Here is a 26,524-nt window from a genome sequence, read left to right as displayed (position 1 = left end):
GGACCTGGGTTGTGAGAGCCCGAGACAGGTCCAGTGAGAGGGACCTGGGCTCTGAGAGCCCGAGACAGGACCAGTGAGAGGGACCTGGGCTGTGAGAGCCCGAGACAGGTCCAGTGAGAGGGACCTGGGCTGTGAGAGCCCGAGACAGGTCCAGTGAGAGGGACCTGGGCTGTGAGAGCCCGAGACAGGTCCAGTGAGAGGGACCTGGGCTGTGAGAGCCCGAGACAGATCCAGGGGGAGACCTAGACTGGGAGCAAGAGGTCTGGAGAGAGACCTGAACACTAAAGACAAGCTACGTTTCTGTACTACTACAGGTCTGTGAAAGTAAATGTACTTATTGCTGTTTAGCTGAGTTGTGGACTTAATTGCTTCTCCTGTGGACTGTTGGAGGATTAAATTGATGGACTTTGCAAACTTTATCATTTTTCTGGAGACCCAGTCATTTCTGTTATGCTAAACTTATGTTGAATAAACTGATCAAGAAGTAGAAGTTACCATTGGTGTACTCATTAACAACCGTGTTGCTGCATATGGTGGACGATGCGGTGGCACAAGTGGTGAATGCCCCAGCTCAAAAACAGCAGTGAAAATGCAGACAGCCTCTAGGAGTATGGAGGAATTGCTGAAGCAATTAATACAGCAGAAGGTGCAGCGACAGGTGACCTTGGCTCAGCAGCAAAAAGCCCATATGAAGGCTATGCAGGTGCAGCTGAAAGAAAGGCAACTCTTAATGAAGCAGTTGGCTGCACTGAGAGAGTCAGTTAGGGCTACAGAGAAGATAGCACCTCCAGCACAAAGTGAGACAGTCTTAAAGGAGAAGGAGCACCTCACAAGATTAACTGAAACTGAAGCTGATCAGAGGGTGTTGTTGGGAAAACAAACCCACAGGTGTGAACAATGCTTAAAAAAGTTGAAGACACAGTCAGCAAATAGAAGTGTTGAATGGGAAGGTAAGATAAATCAGCTCAAGGAAAAGCTGGAAATGGAGAAAGCTGCTTGTAGCCAAGCAGAGAAGCAAACAAAGGTCTTGAGATGCATACTGGACTTTAAGAAAGCCCAAGAAGCTCGTCAGGAGCAAGTGCTGACCCAGCTACAGATAAGCAGGGATGAAAAAATAGAACTATATGAAGCTCAGATCCAGAATCTTAATCAGACTCATGCACTAGCTATGAAGGAACTGTCCCAACGGTTAGAGCAAGCTGAAAAGATGAATGAAACCTTGGAAGAGGTCAAACAGGCTGTGGAAAGCAAGTGTACTGAGCTTACCCATAAGCTGAAGGTGCTTTTGCAGACTAAGCAGGAATCTGAATGCAAGAGAAATACAGTAAAGATGCAGCTTCAAGAGCTACAAATAAAAATAACTGAAGGTGACAGTGTGAAAACAGCGTTGTCTGAGCAGGTGAGCAGGCTGCAGGTGGAGCTGAAAGCTCAGAGTGAAGAGTCCCAGATGCTACTGTAAGAAGAGACGCAGCAGAGGCTTGGTCTCAGTGCAGACCTGAAGACAATGCAAGATGAGAAAAATGTGTTCCTCAAGCAGGTAAAGGAAGATGCAGAAGCTAAGAGAAACCTGTCAGAGCAGATTGCAACACTTCAGGCTGAGGTGGTGGATCTGGAATATAGACTGGAGAAAAGTGCTGTGTACTTGGATTCTGTGGAAGAGCAGAAAAGAGAAATACAAGTAGAATTAGAAGCTACAAGGCAGCAGTGTAAAGAGAAAACAGCCGCCTATGATAAACTTAAGAAGGTTAAAGTAAGTCTTCAGCAAGAGTTAGAGGATGTTACTGTTAAGCTTGGTCACCAACAGGACCTGGTGTCTAAACTGGAGAAGAAACAGAAACTGTGTGAACAGGGGCTGACTGAAGAGAAAGCCAGATCTGTGAGATATGCCAATGAACTTGAGCATGCAGAAGAAAGGGCTAATGAGAAAGAAACAGAGGTAATAACCTTGACATGCACCCTGAAAGTGGTGTCAGAAGAAAGAGCAGAGCTTCAGCAGTTCTCAGAGAAGTTGTGCGTGAAGATGAAATGCTGGAAATCAAAGAGTCAAGCGGCTGAAAGGAGGGTTCAGAGACCAGAGATGTCTAAAGCCCAGTTCAGACATAAAAGAGGGAAAAAATGATCTCATTAAAGAATCTGAAAAAAAGAGTTACAAGTAGTAAAGAATGCCAAATTATGTTTACAAAGTGAGGCTACTGAAGCTGAGTGGCAGCAGAAATCTTGGAAGAACTGCAGCAAGAGAATAATGACCTCAAAAAGCAAACACAGAAAGTGAAGAAACAGTTTGTCCAAATAGTAAAAGCCTATCACAGGGAAGCTGGCTCTAAAGACCAACTCATCAGTGAACTGAATACTACCAAGGAAAAGTCAGATTCAGAGGTAAAGGAACTTCGAAGAATGCTATTGGTTCTAACCGATGACAACACTGTACTAAGAGAAGAAATAGAACTGTTACAAAGTGAGGAAAAATTAACAATTATAAAGCTGAATAAATTGAAAAGTAAATTAGAGACTATAATCTATAGCAAGGCCATGCTTTATTCATACTACTAGGCTCCCTATATGGAGTAGATAAGCCTTATGGGCCCCTTAATGGGCCTGGGTCCGGGTGCAACCGCATCCCCGGCATCCCCTATAGTTACGCCCCTGGAGGGATATAGCCAGAGAGTAGACTTGGAGAATGTGGGTGGACATCTGGTGCTGAACCTGGCATCACTATTAATCTTCCTGTTCTACTCTTAAAGTGGTACGGAGCAATGAAAACTGAAAACAGCGATGTGAATGAGCCTGTAGTGGCCTGTTTTGCTGTTAAATGCAAGACTAAATCACTTCTGTAGTAGAGTAGCTGACCACATTAATCTTGTATATATGAATATGAGAAGATCCAGCCAAGGCTCTCATTGTATCGCCTCTGTATACGTGAGGTCCTCCTCAGGACTAGGCACTGGTGAGAGACTGTTGCTTACGTAGAGAGAGACTGTTAGCCCTTTAAGGCCATAGGGTCTAGTTTCATGATAGAATGTTTATCTTTGTGGGCATTAGGCTTGAGTGTTTTGGGCCTGTATTGTATTATAAAGAATATACATACTGTACAGTAGAAAAGTTTTTGTTTGATGCACCATTTTGCCTCAGTCTGTTCATTACCATGCTATTATACTGCCTTCACCTGCACATAAGATGTTGACCAATCTGCATGTCCCTTTACTTTTACATCACAAAGATTGATGACCCCTCATTGCTTTTGATAGGCTTAGAGAAACTATTTTTTTTCAGTTTTTGTCACGGGTACGTGGTATTTTGCAATGCAGATTCAGAATCCGATATAGCAAAAGGAGTACCAAAAATATGCAATATTTATTTAAAAACAAAAAACTTAAAGTGAAAACAGAATGCTGACAATTAAGTAATTGAACTTTTACCATAAATTAACCTGGAACTAGGTTCGGCTAACTAAATTCTAAGATAAATAATACTTAAGGTCCAATACAGAATAGTGTCAGAAGTACAGTATTGAGAATGTATCAAGAATTGTCCTGTAGAACAAAAAGACAAATTCCGTAACGTAAGTCACAGTTCCTCTTAGGAAAAGATTATTATTGGCACGGTCTCCTGGTAACACAATGTTCGAACTACAAGCTGTTATGTAGACTTGCACCCCTATAATACTGTCTCAGTCTGTAATTGTGAGTAAATGCACTTTGTTAAGTAGTCCAAGTACTTTAATGTGGTACCTCTGCACCCATCCTCTGCACAGTACCTGAGATGGGAATTTGATATTGACTACATTTTCTATCATTCCTTGATTACTCAGTACTACAGCTCTACAAGCTGAACCTTCCCTTTAGTAACATTGATATATTCTTCTATCTCCTACATATTCCCTCCTAGTTTTCTCATTTTTATAGATATGAGATATCACAAATCAGTTGCATAGTAACAAAAAACATAGAATGGAATACATGAATAGTAAAAATAATTGGACAAAAAAAACCCAAATGTTAGCCAGATACCAAGAATAACTATGAAATGCTTATTAATCTAAATTATGGTGCTGTTAGGGGAGGTGATTGGGACCAGGGTGATGTATTTTTTATATTCACCCACTCACCCGATCCCATGCTGTCAGCTGCTAAAGTCTGCAACTCGACCCCTGCCACTGTATCCATGTCATGTACTGTGAAGGCCTGGTTTGTATGTGTTAGGCCTCTTTCACACGAGCATTGCGATTTTCACGCCACCCGCATCAAATCCGAAAATCGCATGAACGAGAAAAAGACATGACCAGGATGCAGCTTAATCTTGTGTTTTATCGCCCATTCACATAGTTAGATGTGACATACATAAGCCCCAGTCCAGAATTCCTTTGCCCGGGAGAAATCTTCAAAAATTCTTCTACTGGCTCAATAGAGCCAGCTGGCATAGTTTAGTAGCACTAGCCGCCGCTAAACTCCCTGCCCCTTCCTTTGCCAGCAGATCCTATAGAAGCCTATGGGAGCTGCCGGCTGATCGTGGCCCGAAAGATAGGGCAAAATCAATCTTTTCCGGCTGTGTTAAAACATAAGGGCGCCTACCCACTGGCGATTTTTTTTCCTGCGATGTTTTGCGTTTTTTCTCAAGAGCAATTAGTATAGAATGTGTTCTTGTCCATCTGGGGTTTTTTTTCCGTTTCGTGGGGTTTTTTCACATAGGAACTGTCAGTTGCATATGTGTCCTTATTTTTCTCTTAATGCACCCATGATTGTCAATGGAGGGCTGCAAAAAACGCCGTGAAAAACGTGCGAAAAATGCGCGAAAACGCCGCGTTTTTTACACGCGAAAATCAGCAACGCAAGTGGGTAGGCGCCCTAAGTCGGCATATTTGGCCGCCGATGCCTTATCTTCGTGGGCCGGGTTTTTACGTGGCTAATAATTGGCCATGTGAATGAATGCATTGGAATCCAATGCTTCACGTGGTTGAGAATTTTTATCGTGACTAAATTAGCTGCGTAAACATGCTTGTGTGAATAAGGCCTTACAGATGAAGCAGCCACGAAATGAATGTTCAGTGCACTACATCTGTTTAACAGACTAACTGTTTGTTAGGTACCTTAAGCTATTTGCGCAGCCAGTTGTTGTCTATTGCCTGCTGGGATACATTAACATCATAGCTGTGCTTTGTGGACTAGGTAGTGCGCTGCGATTCTAAAGATAAAGAATGCTACATCTGTAATTGTAGTTTAGCATTTGTTTCCCTGATGTGTACAAATAAGATTATAGAGTGCTGAGATCTAGTTTCGTAAAATATTGGGCTGTGTGGAGCTGATTAAATACAGTAAGCCAAGAATTAAGAACAATGTATGTTGATTTTTAATTATGATCTTATTAAATTCTCTGTAATCAACACAAATTCCCATCTTTCTTCTGAACAGAATAAAACCCTGCTCCTCTAGGAGACATGGAAGGCTGGATAAACCCTTACTGAACACTTTCTGCAATATAATCTTTTAGACTCTGTTGTTTGGGAGGAGAGAGATTAAAAATTCTTCTCTTAGGAAGGTGAGAACCTGGAACAATGTCAATGGCGCAATCATATTCCCTATGAGGTGTTAACTTGTCACAGTCTTTTTCAGAAAAAAACATCTGCAAAGTCCTTAAAAGCTTCAGCCATCTCAGGAGGACAGATTTTGACAGCATTACGGGAAAAACACAAGCAATGATGATGACACTTTGAGTTCCACTTAGTTATGTCACCCAGACTCCAATCTACCACAAAATTATTCTTTAGTAACCGGGTCAACCTCAGGACTACAGAAGTAGAGCAAGAACTCAAATATAAAACAAAAAGTTTCAACCATCGATCTCAGGAGTTTTGTTGACTCTTTTCTCTAGAGAGCATTACCTGTTATCTGCAGCAGTAACCTCAGTGGGACAGTCAAGTTTAATCAGAGGCATTCTGATCAGGTTAAGATCAATTCAATTGGCAGCTGCTCTACTACCTATGAGAGTCCCAACATTGTCAGACAATAACTGAACTGAAGCTTGACAAAGACCAATACAGGTCGAAACGTCACATTTATGGAGAAATAAATAATTGGAATATTTTGCACCTCGTATGCTGCCACTCACTTTATTTATCATTGGTTGGGTAATATAGTCATTGACTTACATGTGGCGTGACATATGGATCTCTAACCTCATGTTTTTGAGTCCTCTGAATTGAGTGCTGCTGACACAATTCTATTGAAGAAAAATAACTGAACAAGTAACACAACTTGGATGCATCAAAAGGGAATACCTAAATGGGCCTTTCAAGACCCACATAAAAGCTAAAGTTTTCAGTGATTTTTTTTTAGGGCACGCGTTGATCAAATGATTACGAAAGCAGTAATAGAAGTAAAAGTCTAACTTTCTGGGTATTGTCTCTTCATCCTGGGTGGAGTAAATAAGTCTAATCTGCATGGGTGGTAAAGGTTTTTTTTTTAATCAGGTGCAGAGAAAGAAACCCGGGACCATTCAAGGCAACATTTTCAGAATCTCCCATCACGTCTGATAGAAAAAGAGATTGCAGATTCCAGAGTGTCAGGGTTAGGATAATGAATAGAGATGAGCAAGCGTACTCGGATAAGCACTACTCGCTCGAGTAATTGGCTTTATCCGAGTATCGCTGTGCTCGGGTCTAAAGATTCGGGTGCCGGCACGGAGCGGGGAGCTGCAGGGGAGAGCGGGGAGGAACGGAGGTAAGATCTTTCTCTCCTTCTCTCCCGCCCGCTCTCCCCTGCTCCCCGCTGCGACTCACCTGTCAGCCGCAGCGGCACCCGAATCTTTAGACCCGAGCACAGCGATACTTGGATAAAGCCAATTACTCGAGCGAGTAGTGCTTATCCGAGTACGATCGCTCATCTCTAATAATGAACCATGTCCTTAATGATATCTGATAAGCCAAGACAAAACTGACACCTAAGGGTGCATTTACACACACAGATGATCGCTCAAAATTCATCAGAAATTGACAGTTTTGAGAGATCATTTTGCATAGGTACTAATGGGCTAATTAGTACTTCATTTGCATGTATTTAGAGAACAGCATGTAGTCTGTTATCTAAATACATCGCTATTGTTCTCCAACAGGACAGCAGCTGTTTACAGCTATTAAAGAATGTTATCAGCGCTGCCTGCGGAGAACTCAGCCTGTGGTCCCTCTTTTCAGGGACAATGGATTTCATGCTGACCTGAAGTCAGCGATGGACGAAAAGTGCATAGTAAGTGCACAATGGGCACACATTTACACACAATGATTATCGCTCAAAAGACGGCTTTTAAGCAAATTTTGAGCGATAATCATTGTGTGTAAAAAGTCTTAAGTGTGGGATCATTCTACCAGGAATCCATAGATTGTCATCTGATTTGAACAATGGTCTTCTGCTGAGAGTTTGCCCTGACACAGTGACAGAATCTTATTCTCTGCTACTGCCAGATTGTCTCCATACAATAGTCCCAAAGAAATAAAAAATGATTCCATTGAACTGCTCCAGTGATCCCAGAAATGGATAGAATACCTACATACATGTGAAGATCAAACTGTAGCAAAGAAATGAGCAATCCAACACATTGTTATTCTGAGCCTAAAGTTCAGGGGCGGAGTTTGAAATAAAGTTTACAGCTCTCATGGAAAGCCAAAAATGTATTTTGAATGCCAGTAAAACAGATTTACCTTAGGTTCAGAAGTAGCAGATGGAACAGCAGATTGTAATGATACCTTCTGAGCTAGAAAACTTTCTGGCAGTTCTTGCACTAGCTGAGCTAATCCATACATTTGATCCACAGGCTGCAGAGATCCATCTTAATGATATTGGTCAGTTATTTTGTTAAGGTTTGTTTGTCTGCTTATTAAAGATGACTGCATGGAGTTTGTATGTTCTCTTTGTGTTTGTTTTTCTCATTCTCCTCCTTCTCCTCTTCCTTCTTCTCCTCCTTCTCCATGGAAGATCACAGGTTGGCACTATTGCCTTGCAGGGATGGAGTCCTAGGTTTAAACCTGATTGAGAACAACATGTGTAGGATGTTTGTATGTTTTCTTCATGTTTCTCCTCAGGAGACGTAAAAAAAGTGTGGTGGCTCGGAGGTTAGTGCTGGAGGTCTAGGTTCAAATCTGACTAAGGACAACATTTGTATGGAGTTTGTATGTTCTCTTTGTTTTTCTTCTTATGCTCCTTGGAAGAAAAAAAATGAAATTCGGTAACTCACAGGTTAGCACCGTTGCCTTGCAGTGCTAGAGTCCTAGGTTTAAATCTGACAGAGAGCAACATCTACTTGGAGTTGATCAAAGTCCATGCGGATGTTGTGCTGGTTGAGATTTAAACCTAGGACCCCAGCACTGCAAGGCAGCAGTACTAACCACTGAGCCACCATCACAACCACTGAGCCACCATTACGACCATTTCAGAGATCTTAGAAAGTGTTAAATAATTGTTTTAGCATTTTTTTTACTTCCAGTTGGGCAGAAATGAACAGTCTTTAGTTTGAGTTCTCGCCAAATCAAATTTTTCAACTCAAAATTGGGTTCTGCAGGTTCAGGTCACACATCTCTAATGGTTAGAGTCATAATAAAGTTTAAAGAAGTTGTGGAGTTTCAATATCTTGACAAATAGTCTGCCGTTATCCTCATACACTCTAGATGTTAATGGGTAAATTGTAGTCATGCATTGATGTACATTTTTGTTAGTATAGATTTCCTCATGTATGCCTCTGGTTTAGATCTCATTTGTACAACTTCTGTCTTGTGCACTTTAACATCAGTAGTGGTGAGAGCTGCCTGTAGATAAACTGTGGGGTTCTGAGAAAGTTTTTCTGCATCTTCTGCTTTACTCTCGAGCTGAGCTAGCTAGGATTACCTGTCAATAGAGTGCATAATTTTTGCAGCAGCTCATCCATGGCAAAGTATGCATGCATTTTTTTTTAAGTATTTTGTTGCAGATTTCAGTGTTTAGTGCAAATTTACTAATAGTTAGAATGTGCAAATTTAGACTTGGCAGCCTTACGATGCATGAGATTTATTACAATAAATCATGATGGATGATACATGTGGTGCATCTTTAGGGCTTAGTCACACGGGCGCATGGGCGCTCGTGTTACTACAGGAAGGAGGTGGCCGCACTTCAGGATGGACGTCGCACTGTAGCGCCGGAAGAAAGAACATGTGACCGGCTTCATTGCCGGTCATGTGTTCTTTCTTCTGCACTGCAGGGAGTCGTCCGTCCTGAAGTACGGCTGTTTTCTTCCTTCAGTAAGAGCACAGTCACACGGGTGCATCGGCGCCCGTGTGACTAAGCCCTCAGACTTCTAACCTTATGCCACCAATTAGTTGGCTTAGTTGATGTCAGTAAATACCCCTTCACATTGCAAAAATACACTATTCACAACATAGCATAATATCCCATCAGAATTTTTTCTGCCCTATGTGAAAGGACTTTTGTGAATAAATTAGCTATGGCTGAACAATTATTTAAAATACACTCCTTTTAAAAGTGTTTTCTGTGTTTTGATGATTTTTTTTTATAATCCGGATAGCTAAATCAATGTACCATTATGCAATGTAATCTTGATGAAGTGATAGTTGTCTATGGATGAGTGTTAGATACAGAATGATATCAGTTATATAAAAGTATCAAGTATTAGTGGTACATTAGTAAATAAATAAGTTACCAGTTAATTACTGTAAATGTTGATGTGTATAAATGTTATGTAATAATTATACATATATTGCAGCTCTTTAATTTCAATACTCCACAAATAAGGCAAATAGTCAAGTTTTGTGCTCATACACATTGTTGCAATTAAATTGATCTTTGATTTCCTAAAAATGTTCTCTCATCAAAGTATCCACCCTTAGGCTCTTTCACAAGAGCGTATATCGGCCGCTGTTTTCACGGTCGCCGATATATGCTACCATCTCAGACGTAAAAACTTGTGAATGGGCGCAGAAATCTAACGTTTGTGTGCCCATTCAGATGGAATGGGCCGCGGTGCATATACGCCAAGGCCACCATGCCATTACCACTTCCCTCCCCCTCGCAGGCTCACCTCCTCTCTCCTCCTCTTTGGGTGTTTGCAATGGGAGGGGAGTTACGCTCCCGCCCCCTCCCCACCCCTTGTCAGCAGCCAGCAATGGGAGGGGGCTTAATAAAGTGGAGGGGAGGAGGGGAAAAGGAGAGAAGAGAAGAGGGAGGGAATTTAGCAGTCACGCTCCTAAACTCCCTCCCACCCCCCCTTCTCCGGCCACTGTCATTGGTATCCATAGGAGCCAATGCAGCAGCCGATGTATTCCAGCCCAAAATATAGTTTGAGGACTATCTTTTGGGCCCGACGTAAAAGCGCCTGGTGCTATATTGGCCAGGCCGGGCGCTTTTACATCACAGGAATACGGCCGTGTGATCTGATGCATTGGAATCCAATGCATCAGATCATAGTGTATATGGGCCAACCATGAAAACGACGGCTGATATACCCTCATGTGAAAGGGCCCTTAGAAGCAATCACAGCATTATTTACCTAAAAAACTCCATATTCATCACAATTTAGCTTCTTTTGTTCACTTCCAATTGCCATTTTCGGTGCTGTATTGAAACGAATGAACTGTACTATATAGATAGATAGATTTATAACAAATATATGTATATTGTATATTTTGCTGATGGACATCTATTTTTATTGAATGGCCAAAAAATACAGGAACAGAATATTGATAGCGAAGGGTAACAAGAAAACACACATTACCTTTACACCATGGTGTGTGGGAGAACTCCCATATGAAATAAATTTACAAATCAACACTCAGTAGAAACACTTCAGTTTGCCAATTAAATCAGAGTATGCTCACTCCTCCCCTGCAGATCTGTACATCTTTGAATGCTGTTTTAAAGTTATTGCATCAAAGCCCCCGCAAATTGTTCGGTAATTTAGTTTATGTATTCTGCCAATGCTGCACAAAAATGACTTAATGTCTATGGAAAAGCAAACATTCATCTAGTAAAGTTATTAACATTCTCCTGTTTGTAAGGGCTTTTTCCCTGCTCTTCATGAAACAAAGTTTTTGCTGAGACTATTAAAACTGTTTATAGTAAATTGTGCTCCCTCTGTGCTCAACACCTGATTTCATCTGCTGCTCTGCAAGACGTGTCCCAAGATGCTTTGCAAAAAATGCTTAAGTCAGCTGAATGTGAACCTAGGCACTTCAGCATTGAACATCTGGTATAGTGTTATTTGTTCCACTGCTCCTTTTAACTAACTGTAGAATATCAGAAGCTACGGTGAAATTGTTTTATGCCTTGTGTTACTCTAGTTTAATAATCTGCTCCATGATTTCTGGCAGGTGATATTGCTTTTCTAATTTATTTTAACTGCACAAATATAATAAAGAAATAATTTGGGCCATATTTTAATTCAAGTCAACTTTAAACATTTATGTCTTACGTGTACATTCTACAAAGGATTTTTATTTTACTTGTATGTTACTTTTACTACTTAGTGACAGCAATAGATAGATATACCCAGATGCAGAATATTTAATTATGCCACTTAACCATTTCTTTTCTGTACAGCACCTCTTTTGCATTCATATAGGAAATTACATATAATATATAGCAATATTGTGCCATAACACAGGTTTATGTAGTACGTATGTATAGATAGATAGATAGATAGATAGATAGATAGATAGATAGATAGATAGATAGATACTAGACAAGAAGAGTAAGTGAAGCCTTTATAATTATCTGGATTTCTACAATGATTACTAAAAAAAGTTGTCTGATTGTTATCTAAAACATAATTATAGACAAAGATGATCTAAGAAAACTAATAACACAGATAATTGTACTGTTCATGTGTTTTATTGAGCAAATCTCCACCATGCAGGGAGATTAAGTAGGTGACCTCTTACATTTAATTTGCACAACTCCCCGTGAACAGCTTTCTGGTGCCACTCGTTCAACTTACCACACACTCTAACTTATATAGGACTTATTAATCAATCATCCTGACCTGCTGAATTCATAATTTCTATTTACAGTAACTGGGAAAGGGATTTAATTATCTCCTTTACTGTAGAAAAGAAAGCCAAGTATATATACTCTCACACAACAATTTTCCATGGCAATGGGATTAATGAAACTGGTTTCAGAATTCTCTAATGTTGGTATAGGATGGAGGATCTTATGGCTTCAATTAAGGGCACCTATGACAAGTTCCTAAAAAATCTGGTACTTTTGGTTTGAATTTCGATTTCCATCTGTTATAAAAATAAATAAATAATTCTTGTTATTCGTATAGTGTCAACTTATTCTGCTGCGCTTTAAGGTAATTTTATTTATTTATTACCACAAATCAAGCTGGGTACTCATTGAACCAACTTTGGAAGGATTGAAGGCTGAGTCGACCTTGAGCCGGCTACCTGAACCATGCAGAGATTGAACCCACAACCTTCAGGTTGTGAGCATGAGCTTAGGACTGCATTTAAGCTGCCTTAGCACTCTGCGTGACACCTGGGGTGGTGTGAGCTACTCTTCCTTTTTCACACAGTTGTCACTTCCTATATCTGGTCCATTCCTCTTGACCATTCTGTTTCTTTCATCCCCCTTTTTTATAACTTCTTTCTCCGTAATCTCTTACCCCTGGGAACCTCTCCTTTCTTGTACTCTTAAAGATTGCTCTGTGTAGTTCTGATTTAATGCATTTTTATACTACCATGTACATGTAATTGTGGTCTTGCTATATATTTGCCATTTGAATGTAGGCCTGTGTGTCACTTGACACATTTGATTTACACTCAGCCTATGTGCTGACACCTTCACAAGTTTTTATTTATTTCTATATTTGAAGATGTTAAAAGAATTTATATAAAAAAAGATGTGCACAATGCTGAGGAGGAATTTTGGAGCATTCCTACTTGGAAAGTTACATTTCTGGGATACTTTGCATACACAGCACTTTTCAAGTCATGCCACAGCATCTTGAAAGGATTAAGGTCATGACTCTGCCTTGGACATTCCAAAATACAAGTCATCTTTTTTTCCCAACCATTCTTTAGTTAATTTACTTATGTGCTTTGGGTCATTGTCTTGTTGCATCTTCCAATGTTTCTTCAATGCGAGATCACGAACTGCGGCCTTTATATTCTCCTGTAAAATATACACCTTAGAATTCATTGTTCTTTCAATGATCAAAAAGCATCCAGACCCTAAGACAGCAAAGCAGCCCCAAACCATGATGAGTCTCCACTAGGGATGAGCAAGTATACTCGCTAAGGCACTACTCGCTCGAGTAATGTGCCTTAGCCGAGTATCTCCCTGCTTGTCCCGAAAGATTCGGGGGCCGCTGCAGCTGACAGGTGAGTTGCGGCGGGGAGCGGGGCAGAGCGGGCGGGAGAGAGGGAGAGAGAGATCTCCCCTCCGTTCCTCCCTGCTCTCCCCCGCAGCTCCCCGCCCCGCGGCGGCACCCAAATCTTTCGGGACGAGATACTCGGCTAAGGCACATTACTCGAGCGAGTAGTGCCTTAGCGAGTATACTCGCTCATCCCTAGTCTCCACCAAGCTTCAAAGGTTTATGTGTTGGTGTGCAGTGTTGTTTTTCCTCCAAACTTAGTGTTATGGATTTCAGCTAAAAAGTTCCACTTTTGTCTTATCTGTGCATATAACATTTTTCCAGAAGCACAGGCAATTTAGAGCAAACATAAGATGGGCTGAAATGTACTTTTGATCATCAGCAACTTCTTTCATGATGTCCTTCCATGAACATCATTCTTGTTCAGTATTTTTCTAATAGTGGATACAAGAACAGTGGTTTCCAATGTTTGTAGTATTCTGTAGGCCTTTTTGCTGCTACCCTTGGGTTCTTTTAGGCTTGCTTGTTATACTCTTGGAGTTATCTTAACAGGATGTATACTCCTAGGGAGAGTAGCATCAGCCAGGAATTGTTTTCTGTTTACCGATTGAGGATTGATATAGACCCAGGTCTTTAGCAATGCTTTTGTAGCCTTTTCCCATTCCATGCATGATATAATATGCTTTCTGAAAGTTCTTTGTATCAAGGCATGGTACACACTAACCAATCTTTCTTAAGAACAGATTTGTCAGCAACCAGGCTTTGTGTGCTTTTATTTAATAGTCTAAGCATTGGTGGAATCCATACTTCCAATCTAAAGTCCTTAATAAAATACACTTTCTTAAGAAGCTATTTAAAAAGTCATTAACACAGAGGTTTGATTATTTTTCCTCCCTGCAATTTGGATGCTTATTCATTGTGCTCGATAAGAAACCTGAACGTTACAACTATTTGTGCATTATTAGTTTAATTAGATTGTGTATATTTATAATTGTAACAATCACACCATATTTTATTAGTAATCAATGCAGAAATCCAGGTGATTACAAAGGCTTCATTGACTGTTTATTGTAACTGTAGATATGAAATAGATTGATGACATTTTTTATTATCATGCAAACTTTAATTATTAGGACATATATTATCACAGGATGGAATAATAGTAATTTAGCTTTATTTACTTGACACACTCAGAGATGTAGTTATAACAGTTTAATATGAGGTGGGATGATTACTTGGTAAATATGATAAAATACTCATTTCAGATTAATATAAGCTAAAAGGTGCAGTGTGAAAAATACCTTTTATTGTCCAAGATACTATATTTCATCTTCATATAATGATTAATTCCTCGTGACAAATTTTAATTGCATAAACTGATAGAAAAATAAATATTCAGCAAAACAATCACTTCAGCCCAGTGACTATGAATTATAATTAGTTCCACAAACAACTTGCATCGAATACTTTGTAGAATCCCTTTTCCATCCCTTTTAATGAGGGAAATTATTGTTATGTTTCTGACCACTCTACAAAACTCATATGCAATACTGATAACAAATATGCATGATGCTAGAAATTACAATAGGATAAGGAGGACGTATCACCAGCTGCAGAGGCTACTATTGCAACTTACACCCTGTAATGAATATGGCAAAATCCACCACAAATTAGAATTTGCACTGCTAACACAAGGACCACCACAGGTCCTTAGTCATAGTCTGTCGATGCCATTGCAGGTGATGGAATTTTAAATGGCAGATAACCAACGAAGAACCTAAAACACAATCCTGTGATATGTCTTGATAAGCTCAAAAGGTCACATGGTAAATCACTTAATAGCAATAAACAAAGTGATTTGAACAAAACAATGTCACAACACATCAATTGAAGATTATTAAAGGGACTACATTTTTTTCAATAATGTAGAATAAGATAATATCCTCAATTTAGTCCATTGCAAAGACAAGATTGAGTAAAAATATTGAAAAAATTTCTCTGTTTTGCGGTTTCCGCATATAGTCCCTACCACTGATTGGAGGGTTTACACTTTTAGTGCATTGATATATTATATCCCCCAACAAAATACAGTGAGGTAGCAGATATGTTCTTGGTTTTTTGCATTGGAGGCATTGGACAGATAAGTCCTAATGCAAATTTTCAAATTACCTGTGTTTTACCTTATATACTGTACTTAACACATCAAACAGAAAATCAAGTACATCAGATACATGGTATTGCAATTTCTATTTTGCTGCATGTGATATGGAGCAAAATTGGGTTGCTTTCACGCAGCATATATCTGGTATGGGTTTTCTGTAGTGGAAAAATCCACAGTAAATATGCAGTGGCCAGATCTTCAACTAAATAGTGCCAATTTAATTGCAAAAATGCTGCTGATTTTACACCCTTGTACTTCAAAAGTTGAAAATCACAGGATAAATAGGCCTGCTGCCAATTAAGAAGTGTTGTGAAATTTCCACAGCAAAATTCGCTGTGGGGATTTCGCAGCACTTATGCTACCAGGGGTGGACTGAAACTGTTTGGATACACACATGACATTGTAACAGGTGCATGTAATGAGGCCACAACTATACATGCCTTTGTATCATAGCCATGTAGAGTCTTTTTGTGTGTTACTAAAAAAAACTAGGTGATATTTTTTCCCCTGTATGGGTAACCATTCTAAAAACACAGTTATACCCTCTTTCAAAAATCTTATAGCACTCTTATAGAGTACTTCACTACTCGGGTGAAAAGTACTCGGGGTCGCCGGGGGGTGGCGTGGTGGAGCGGGGGGTAGCAGTGGGGAACGGGGGGAGCCCACTCTCTCTCCCACTCCCCTCTGCAACCCCCCGCTCACCCACAGCGCCCCCGAGTACTTTTCACCCGAGTAGTGAAGTACTCGAAAATCGCGGTGCTCGATTGCGAAATCGGCCTTACCGAGTACGTTCGCTCATCTCTACTGAATATCCATTATTGCCCTAAACAGGTGAATTAAAATTTATGGGCAAGTAAAATTCCTTATGTTTGGACAGAAACTGAATTTGTTAGGAATTTTACTTAAAAAGTAATGCTAATAACAAAGGGATGTTATGCAAACGCGGTTTTTGAATTCTAACTGCAAGAGGAATGTTGTATAACACTTATATCCCCTATCTGAAAAATGAAACCTTATTTTGTAAAGAGATACATAACTTAAAGCTTCTTGATACTATTGTAGAATCTATAGCTAACCCTCAAATTATACTATACTACTCTCTTACTACGAGGCAGAGGAATCTCCACAGCCTGGGTGCAAGTAATATATATATGTATCCCCCACAGTTATACCACTGTTTCTCAGTTTAGCAAAAGGTATAATACACTGCAAAAAAATATTGAACTTCACCAGACTCAAATACAACTAGCCTTGATGAATCTAAACCTCACTATTCAATTTACCGAATCATGATATTAATGTAGTCAGCACAATTATCTACAAGGTCACTAACATGAGAATGGAAAATTACAAAAAGTGTAGAAAAATATTGTTGGAATAAACCTGTATTGCTAAAAAGAAGAGCAAGAAGCAATAAAACTTCTGAGCCTCGTGTGGTGCAGAGTGTAAGCTCTCACCTACGACCTGAAGATTGTAAGTTTGATCCCCGCTTGATTCAGGTAGCCGGCTCAAGGTTGACTCAGCCTTCCATCCTTCCGAGGTCGGTAAAATGAGAACCCAGCTTGGTGGGGGGTAATAAGTAATAATTACCTGAAAGCGCTGCAGAATAAGTTGGCGCTATACAAATACCAAGATTTATTTTTATTTTAAAACCACAACAATCCATGTGTTCTCAAGTTGAAGCATAATTTTGTTATACAGCAATACAGTCATTTATAAAACATATCTTTACTAAAAGACTAAAGAAAACCTAAAACTCAGTATAAGTTCTGGGGCTAAACCTGAAATATGCAATTTATCCTCTACTTTGGCTGATTTGAAGACGTTATGCAAATTGGAATTTATTCAAATTCCTCAACAGTAATGGAAAAGACTATTTTGAAGGTGGTACAACCAATTATTATGTTTGAACACTTTGTTTTTATGTGGATAGTATATGAGTTCAATATCTTTGTTTATCAAATAAGTGCAGTAAACATTCAAAAAGCATCCTATTCTTTTTCCTTGTGGAAAGGGACAAACACTTTTTCATAATACAATAACTACAGTTTGATTGTTCGTATACTCCATTTATAGACTATTTCAGAAAAAATAAAAAGTTGGTTCAATAAGAAAGGGGATTTCAACTAAAATATAAAAACATGCTTTGTGTTGTATTACACCAGATCAAAAAAAAATTTGATGGAATTTTTCAAAGATCAATTTGCAGTAGTTTAGTGATGAATGTGAGTGCTTGGTTCAAATAAAAAGTTATTGATTTCAACTTTTTTCACTTAAATGTAATGGCCAAAAATCTTCAGAGCTTTAGTTCCTATATTTGATGTGCTTTCTTCCATTCCTTTCAAGAACTATGTAGCTGACAAAAATATTTCCACTGCGATTTGGAGGAACTGGCAATTTATTGTGTTATAAAGAAAAATAAGTATACTGATCAATTATCTTATCCGAGCCAGAAACTATCACACCTATTATTATGTAATCATAGCCTTCATTTCTAGAAAACCATTTTCTCATTGTATATATGCATCCTTATTCTTCTATTTTGATAAGTAAAGGTAAGGCTCCATTTTGTGTATAGCTATCACCATTAAAGGGAGCAGGGGAAATGACAGAAAAGTCTCTTTGGTTGAACAGCTATGGAGAAAGTCGCAAACATCTGTGGACTTTCTCCATGACAAATTCATGCTCTGAACCTACAGCCTAGCCCTCCACCATGCCAAACAAGTTTACGTCACCTCTCTCATCTCCTCACTATTTCACAACCTTAGACATCTCTTTGATAGCTTTCACTCCCTTCTCAGCCCTAAACCGCAGCCCCCAGTGACAGATCTCAGTGCCGAAGAGCTGGCTGCCTACTTCAAAAAGAAAATCAATGAAATCCAGCAGGAAATAGCTTCCCAATCTCAGACTAGCCCCAACCCTATCTTGTCAGTAACAGCCCATGCTCACTGTCTGTTCTCAGACCAACAACAGAGGAAGAAGTCTCCAGATTGCTTTCTTCTGCTTGCCCCACCACCTGCATTAGCGACACTCTCCCCTTACACCTCCTCCAGTCCCTCTCCTTGGTGGTTATCTCCCCTATCACCACTATATTCAACCTATATGCCATCATATCCCCACTGCTAAAGAAACCGACTCTGGACTAGACTGATGCTGCCAACTACCATCTCCAACCTCCCCTTCATCTCCAAACTACTAGAACACCTGGTTTACTCCCACCTGATAAGCTATCTATCAGAAAGCTCTCTTCGCGACCCCCTACAGTCTGGCTTCCACCCCCAACACTCAACAGAACCCACCCTTACAAAGGTGTAAAAGGATCTCCTGACAGCCAAATCGATTGGTGACTACTCTCTATTGATCCTCCTCTATCTCTCCGCAGCATTTGGCACTGTTGACCACAAACTCCTCCTCAATATGCTTCTCTCCATTTGCCTAAAAGACACTACTCTCTCCTGGTTCTCCTCCTACCTATTTGACCGCTCATTCAGTGTCTTCTTTGCTGGCTCTACCCCTCCTCCTCTTCCCCTTGCTGTTGGGGTCCCCAGAGCTCGAACCATAGCCCCTTCCTTTTCTCCATCTACACATCCCCTATTGGACAAACCATCAGGAGATTTGGCCTTTAATACCACCTCTACGCTGATGACACTGAGTTAAACACCTCTCCCCGTGACATCTCTGCACCTTTTCTCCAAAACATTACCAACTGTTCGTCCACTGTCTCTAACAATATGTCTTCTCTCTACCTAAAACTGAACCTCTCAAAAACGGATCCACTGGTGTTTCAGACCACTACTAACCGACCTCATCCTGGGCCCTACGCTCTGCCAATGAAATCAGACTGAGTGCTACTTTAATTCGAACCTCTCATTCCTGCCTCCAAGATGTCTCCAGAGCAGCACAGGTCCTCTAGAATGCACTATCCAAAACTATCTGCGCAATCCCTATTTCACAAAACTTCAGGCGTACTCTAAAAACGCACCTCTTTAAGGAGGCATACCATATCTCCTAAACCAAACCCCTATGTACTCTGCCTGATAATGTTTCCTGTGCTAGCGGCTAGCCACCATCAATTGCCTCCTGCAGTCACACCGATTCAGCCACCACATGGCTTAATGTCTGACCATTGCTTATGTGTACAGCATCCCACACGTTCCACCTCACCATACTGTGCACATTTACCAGCCTCTTTACCTTCTGCATCACTCTATTATTTGTAGTATGTAAGCTCATTGGAGCAGAGTCCTTACCCCTACTGTTTCTGTTGTTTTTGTATTTTTGTACTTTTGTCTTTCTGTATCCCCCTGTTTTTGTAAGCGCTGTGGAATAGGTTTGGTGCTATATGAATAAAGATTATTATTACCTCCATTTCACTAGGTGACAAGTAAATTTCTTGTATCTGAAAGGATACATTGTTGAGGGAACAATGATTGTCTATTTACTTCTATCTCTGTATACTTCAGGGTGGTTCAAAGATATGGAGACATCTGAATAAATGGAAAATGGTGGTTGGGAATACCATCCTGTGTGTGGCATGTTGGTAAGGAAAAGGGTGCAAATCTAAGAGGGTAGTGTCCAATATGGTGGCCATATTGGAACCAAATTGATATTTTCAAAAGGGAAGGGGTGCATGTGACATATGTATCTGATAGAGAATTTTATGAGAAATCCTAATCTTAAATGTCATGTACCTTTATTACTACTAAATAGAGATGAGCGAGCACCAAAATGCTCGGGTGCTCGTTGCTTGAGTCAAACTTTTCGTAATACTCGAGAGCTCGTTTCTAGTAACGAACCCCATTGAAGTCAATGGGCGACTCGAGCATTTTTGTATGGGACCGATGCTCCGCATAGCTGATGACTTGTGAAACACCAGGTCCCACTATTAAGCCAAAAGGGGGGCAAGAGTCTGGCGTCCTCCCCCCTAACAATTTACTTTGGACAAACCCTTTTTAGCAAGGCACACCTTAGCTCAGCACCACACTAGGTGCAACCAAGGACAATCACTGCCTGCAGGTGACACCGCTGCCTGTTCTCCAGGGTTACATGCTGGCATTGCTGTCCAACACCCCCCCCCCCCCCGCTGCCTCTTCTCCATGGTTACATGCTGGCATTGCTGTCCAACCCCTCCCCCCCCCCCCCCCCGCACGATCCTACGTCCACAGCGCACACAAAAGTTTCCCTGCACAGCATTCAGCTGCCCTCATGCCACATGCTCGCTTCTTAGCCTCACCACCCTCATGTCTATTTATAAGCTCGTACTGGATGAGGAGGAATCGGAGACACACACTGCAGAGGGTTGGCAGGGCCAGGCAGCGACCCTCTTTGAAAGTGTGGGCGATAGCCCACAATGCTGTTGAGAATTGATGATAAATTGACGTACGATCATCATTCCAATCCCATGCCACCTCCGTCACAAAATTGTCAGGAACCGCAAACGCGGGCATAAAGGGGACTCAGGTGCCAGCACTTCTACACATCTCCACAATGCAGCAATTCCCTGTGTGGGAAGCACGTGAGCGAGCCCAGGGTCAGGCTCGGGGTCCCAGCCTCCACCTTGTGTGACCCAAGGTGCCGTAAGTTACATAGCAATGGGAAATCCATGTGTCCCCACACAATTCATTCTGTGTAGGTGTTAGATAGCTCAATACCGCAATGGAAAGTCTTTGAGTTCCTTGGGCTTGGCTATGCTGTCAGTGCACAAAGAAGAAATCAGAAAGCCCAATATGGCAGAGTTTCACCCCGCCAAGGACCTTGGCCCAAGGAACTCTAGCATGGTATTACACATGAGGAAATCAGAGTGCCCAAACATGGCAGAATTTCACCCTGCTAAGGGCCTCGGCCCACATTTCTGCCTTGTCAGTCAGTGTGTTTGTGCCAGACAGGTAAAACACCGCTATGGAAAGTCTTTGTGCACTCACAGCATTGGCGAGCCCAAGGAACTGAAGCATAGTATTACACATGAGGAAATCAGAGTGCCCAAACATGGCAGAGTTTCACCCTGCTAAGGGCCTCGGCCTCGGCCCACATTTCTGACCTAGTCAGTCAGTGTGTTTGTGCCAGACAGGTAAAACAACGCAATGAGAAGTCTTTGTGCACCCACAGCATAGACCAGCCCCTGGAACCCAAGGAAAGTATTACACATAAAAAAAATCAGAGCGCCCAAACAAGGCAGTTTCACCCTGCCAAGGACCTCAACCTCGGCTCACACCCTCAGTAATCGTGGGCATAAAGAGGACTCGGATGTTAGCGCAGCTGTGAACATCTTATTAATGCAGTAACGCTCCTTTTGTTTGGCCCAAACCAGTGTCTCAGATAACTGTGGTAACACAGGAGAAAATACATGTTGCCCAGTGCTGATCCCCTGACCCCAAGAAGGAGCAGGAGGTGGCATAACAAGGCCAAGAAACTATGACCGAGGTAGGACCCGCAATAGTCTGTGTGGGAAGTATGTGAGCGGGCCCAGGGTCAGGCTCGGTCCTAGCCTCCATCTGGTGTGACCCAAGGTGCCATGAGTTACATAGCAATGGGAAATCCATGTGTCCACACACCATTTATTCTGTGTAGGTGTCAGATAGCTGAACAACGCAATGGGAAAGCCATCTGCACTCTGCACCCTACCCAAGTGAGTCAGTGTATTTGTGCCAGACAGGTAAAACACTGCCATGGGAAGTCTTTGTGCACCCACAGCATAGGCGAGCCCAAGAAACCCAAGGAAAGTATTAAATATGAAGCAATTAAAGTGTCCAAACATGGCAGAATTTCACTCCGCCGAGGACCTCGGCCTCTGCACACACCCTCAGCAATCATTGGCATAAAGCGGACTCCGATGCTAGCGCAGCTGTGAACATCTCAATAATGCAGTTGCGCTTGCTTTCATCGCTCCAAAGACTGGATGAACCAGGAACAAGTTCCATGGGCCAAACCTGGCGCATTTGCATTTCCTACAGGACTTCGGCCTCTACCCACACCCATAGCAATCGTGGTCATAAAGCGGATTCGGATGCTAGTGCAGCTGTGAACATCTCATTAATGCAGTAACGCTCCTTTTGTTTGGTCCAAACCAGTGTCTCAGATAACTGTGGTAACACGAGAGAAAATACATGTTGCCCAGTGCTGTTCCCCTGACCCCAAGCAGGAGGAGGAGGTGACAAACCAAGGCCAAGAAACTATGACCGAGGTAGGACCCGCAATAGTCTGTGTGGGAAGTATGTTTAAAGGGCCCAGGGTCAGGCTTGGTCCCTGCCTCCATCTTGTGTGAACCAAGGTGCCGCGAGTTACACAGCAATGGGAAATCCATGTGTCCACACACCATCCATTCTGTGTTGGTGTCAGATTGCACCCTACCCAAGTCAGTGAGTGTATTTGTGCCAGACAGGTAAAACACCGCCATGGAAAGTCTTTGTGCACCCACAGCATAGGTGAGCCCAAGGAACCCAAGGAAAGTATTAAACATGAAGCAATTACAGTGCCCAAACATGGCAGACTTTCACTCCGCCGAGGACCTCGGCCTCTGCACACACACTCAGCAATCGTGGGCATAAAGCAGACTCAGATGCTAGTACAGCTGTGAACGTCTTATTAAATTAGTTGCGGTTGCTTTCATCGTTCCAAGGACTGAATAAACCAGGAAGAAGTTCCACGGGCCAAACCTGGCGCAGTTGCATTTCCCCCAGGACTTTAGCCTCTGCCCATACCCTCAGCAATCGTGGGCATAAAGCAGACTCTGATGCTAGTACAGCTGTGAACGTCTCATTAAATTAGTTGCGGTTGCTTTCATCGCTCCAAAGACTGGATGAACCAGGAAAAAGTTCCACGGGCAAAACTTGGCACAGTTGCATTTGCCAAAGGACTTCGGCCTCTGCCCACAACCTCAGTAATTGTGGGCATAAAGCGTACTCGGATGCTAGTGCATCTTTGAACGTTTCATTAATGCAGTAACGCTCCTTTTGTTTGGCCCAAACCAGTGTCTCAGATAACTGTGGTAACACAAGAGAAAATACATGTTGCCCAGTGCTGATCCCCTGACCCCAAGCAGGAAGAGAAGGTGGTATAACAAGGCCAAGAAACCATGACCGAGGTAGGACCCGCAATAGTCTGTGTGGGAAGTATGTGAGGGGGCCAAGGGTCAGGCTCGGTCCCAGCCTCCACCTTGTGTGACCCAAGGTGCCCTGAGTTACATAGCAATGGGAAATCCATATGTCCACACACCATTCATTCTGTGTAGGTGTCAGATAGCTCAACACTGCAAGGGGAAGTCTTTGAGTTCCTTGAGCTCGCCTATGCTGTCAGTGCACAAAGATGGAATTACACAGGAAGAAATCAGAGTGCCCAAACATGGGAGAGTTTCACCACGCCAAGGACCTTGGCCTCGGCCCACATTTCTGCCCTAGTCAGTCAGTGTATTTGTGCCAGATAGGTAAAACATGGCGATGGGAAGTCTTTGTGCACCCATAGTTTAGGCAGACCCCTGTAACATTTCTGTAGCAGAAGTTTAGGCAGACCCCAGTAACATTTCTGTAGCAAAGGTATAGGCAGACCCCAGTAACATTTCTGTAGCAGAAGAATAGGCAGACCCCTGTAATATTTCTGTAGCAGAAGTATAGGCAGACCCCAGTAACATTCCTGTAGTAAAAGTATAGGCGGACCCCAGTAACATTGCTGTAGCAAAAGTATAGGCTGACCTCTGTAACATTTCTGTAGCAGAAGTATAGGCAGACCCCTGTAACATTTCTGTAGCAGAAGTATAGGCAGACCCCTGTAACATTCCTGTAGTAAAAGTATAGGTGGACCCCAGTAACATTTCTGTAGCAAAAGTATAGGCTGACCCCTGTAACATTTCTGTAGCAGAAGTATAGGCAGACCCCTGTAACATTTCAGTAGTAGAAGTATAGGCTGACCCCTGTTAAATTTCTGTAGTAAATGTATAGGCGGACCACGGTAACATTTCTGTAGCAAAGGTATAGGCAGACCACGGTTACATTTCTGTAGCAGAAGTATAGGCAGACCCCTGTAACATTTCTGTAGCAGAAGTATAGGCAGACCCCTGTAACATTTCTGTAGCAGAAGTATAGGCAGACCCCTGTAACATTCCTGTAGCAAAGGTATAGGCGGACCCCAGTAACATTTCTGTAGCAAAGTATAGGCAGACCCCTGTAACATTTCGGTAGCAGAAGTATAGGCAGACCCCTGTAACATTTCTGTAGCAGAAGTATAGGCAGACCCCTGTAACATTTCTGTAACATTAGTATACCATGAGTGTAGGCGCAGGACGGAAAAATTAGTTAGATAACAGTATAGGCGAGGGCCAGAAAAATTAGTGTACCAAGAGTACAAGTGTACCCCTGAAAACCCATAAACATTTTTTAAAGATACAGCTCGGTGTTGCTTAATTTGTAACAGAGCATGGAGGCAGCCCTGTGAAAAAAAAATTGGTTTCTGTTAAAATATCAATACTTTTGAAACTTTGAAAAATTGTAAAAAAATTATAAGCAGAGCCTTTTGGGCCGCAGAAAAATTGGCAGTTCAGCGTTATGACATGCTGTTTTAGGAGGAGGAGTAGAAGGAGGAGGAGTAATAATATCCAAGAGTGATTGACAAAGCTAATTCCCACTTTTTTTCCGGTGATAGAGAATACTTTTTTCTCCAGTTGCAGCGAAAAGAATCATTGGGTTCCGCTGCTCTCTGCCGATGGAGAAGAGAAGTCTGGGGAAATCCAGCCTTTGTTCATCTTTATGAGTGTTAGCATGTCGGCACTGGCAGTTGACAGGCGGGTACGCTTATCCGTTATGATTCCCCCAACTGCACTAAACATCCTCTCAGACAAGACGCTAGCGGCAGGGCAGGCCAGCACCTCCTGGGCGTACAGCGCAAGTTCATGCCACGTGTCCAGCTTTGACACCCAATAGTTGTATGGAGCAGAGGCATCACGGAGGATGGTGGTACGATCGGCTACATACTCCCTCACCATCTTTTTACAGTGCTCCCTGCGACTCAGCCTTGACTGGGGAGTGGTGACACAGTCTTGCTGGGGAGCCATAAAGCTGGTAAAGGCCTTGGAGAGTGTTCCCCTGCCTGAGCTGGACATGCTGCCTGATCCCCGTGCCTTCCCTGCTACATGACCCTCGGAACTGCATCTTCTGCCAGCGCTGTCAGATGGGAACTTTAGCATCACTTTTTCCACCAGGGCCCTGTGGTATTGCATCACTCTCGTACCCCTTTCCTCTTCGGGAATGAGAGTGGAAAGGTTCTCCTCATACCGTGGGTCGAGAAGGGTGTACACCCAGTAATCCGTGTTGGCCAGAATGTGTCTAACGCTAGGGTCACGAGATAGGCAGCCTAACATGTGTGTCAGGGTACCAGAACGCAACACATCGCTGTCCTCACTAGGAAGATGACTTTCAGGATCCTCCTCCTCCTCCTCTTCAGCCCATACACGCTGAACAGATGAAAGGCAAGCAGCATGGGTACCCTCTGCAGTGTGCCCAGCTGTCTCTTCCCCCTCCTCCTCCTGCTCCTCCCCCTCCTCCAAAACGCGCTGAGATATAGACATGAGGGTGGTCTGGCTATCAAGCAAGCGACATACTTTCATCCCCCGTCTCCTGTTCCAACCGCAAAGCGTCGGCCCTTATGCTTTGCAGTGAACTTCTAAGCAGGCAAAACAGCTGGATGGTAACGCTAATGATTGCAGCATCGCCGCTCACCATCTGGGTAGACTCCTCAAAGTTTCCGAGGACCTGACAGATATCTGCCATCCATGCCCACTCCTCAGTAATGAATTGGGGAGGATGACTACCACTACACCGCCTATGTTGCAGCTGGTAATCCACTATTGCTCTACGCTGCTTGTACAGCCTGGCCAACATGTGCAGCGTAGAATTCCAGCGTGTGGGCACGTCGCACAGCAGTCGGTGCTCTGGCAGCTGAAACCGATATTGCAGGGTCCTCAGGATGGCAGCGTCCGTGGTGGACTTGCGGAAATGTGCGCAGACGCGGCGCACCTTGCCGAGC

The 26,524-nt window shown here is 42.4% G+C and overlaps 1 pseudogene; it reads left to right on the top strand.

Moving 5' to 3' along the window:
- The first annotated feature begins 610 nt into the window (after positions 1–610).
- Positions 611–2,119, top strand: LOC136578652 (myosin-9-like; annotated as a pseudogene).
- Positions 2,120–26,524: the final 24,405 nt, after the last annotated feature.

The sequence above is a fragment of the Eleutherodactylus coqui genome, chromosome 9, assembly GCF_035609145.1.
Source record: "Eleutherodactylus coqui strain aEleCoq1 chromosome 9, aEleCoq1.hap1, whole genome shotgun sequence".
In the NCBI taxonomy this organism is placed as follows: domain Eukaryota; kingdom Metazoa; phylum Chordata; class Amphibia; order Anura; family Eleutherodactylidae; genus Eleutherodactylus; species Eleutherodactylus coqui.
The sequence above is the reverse complement of the archived record's forward strand: the minus strand, read 5'-3'. Positions and strand labels throughout refer to the sequence as shown.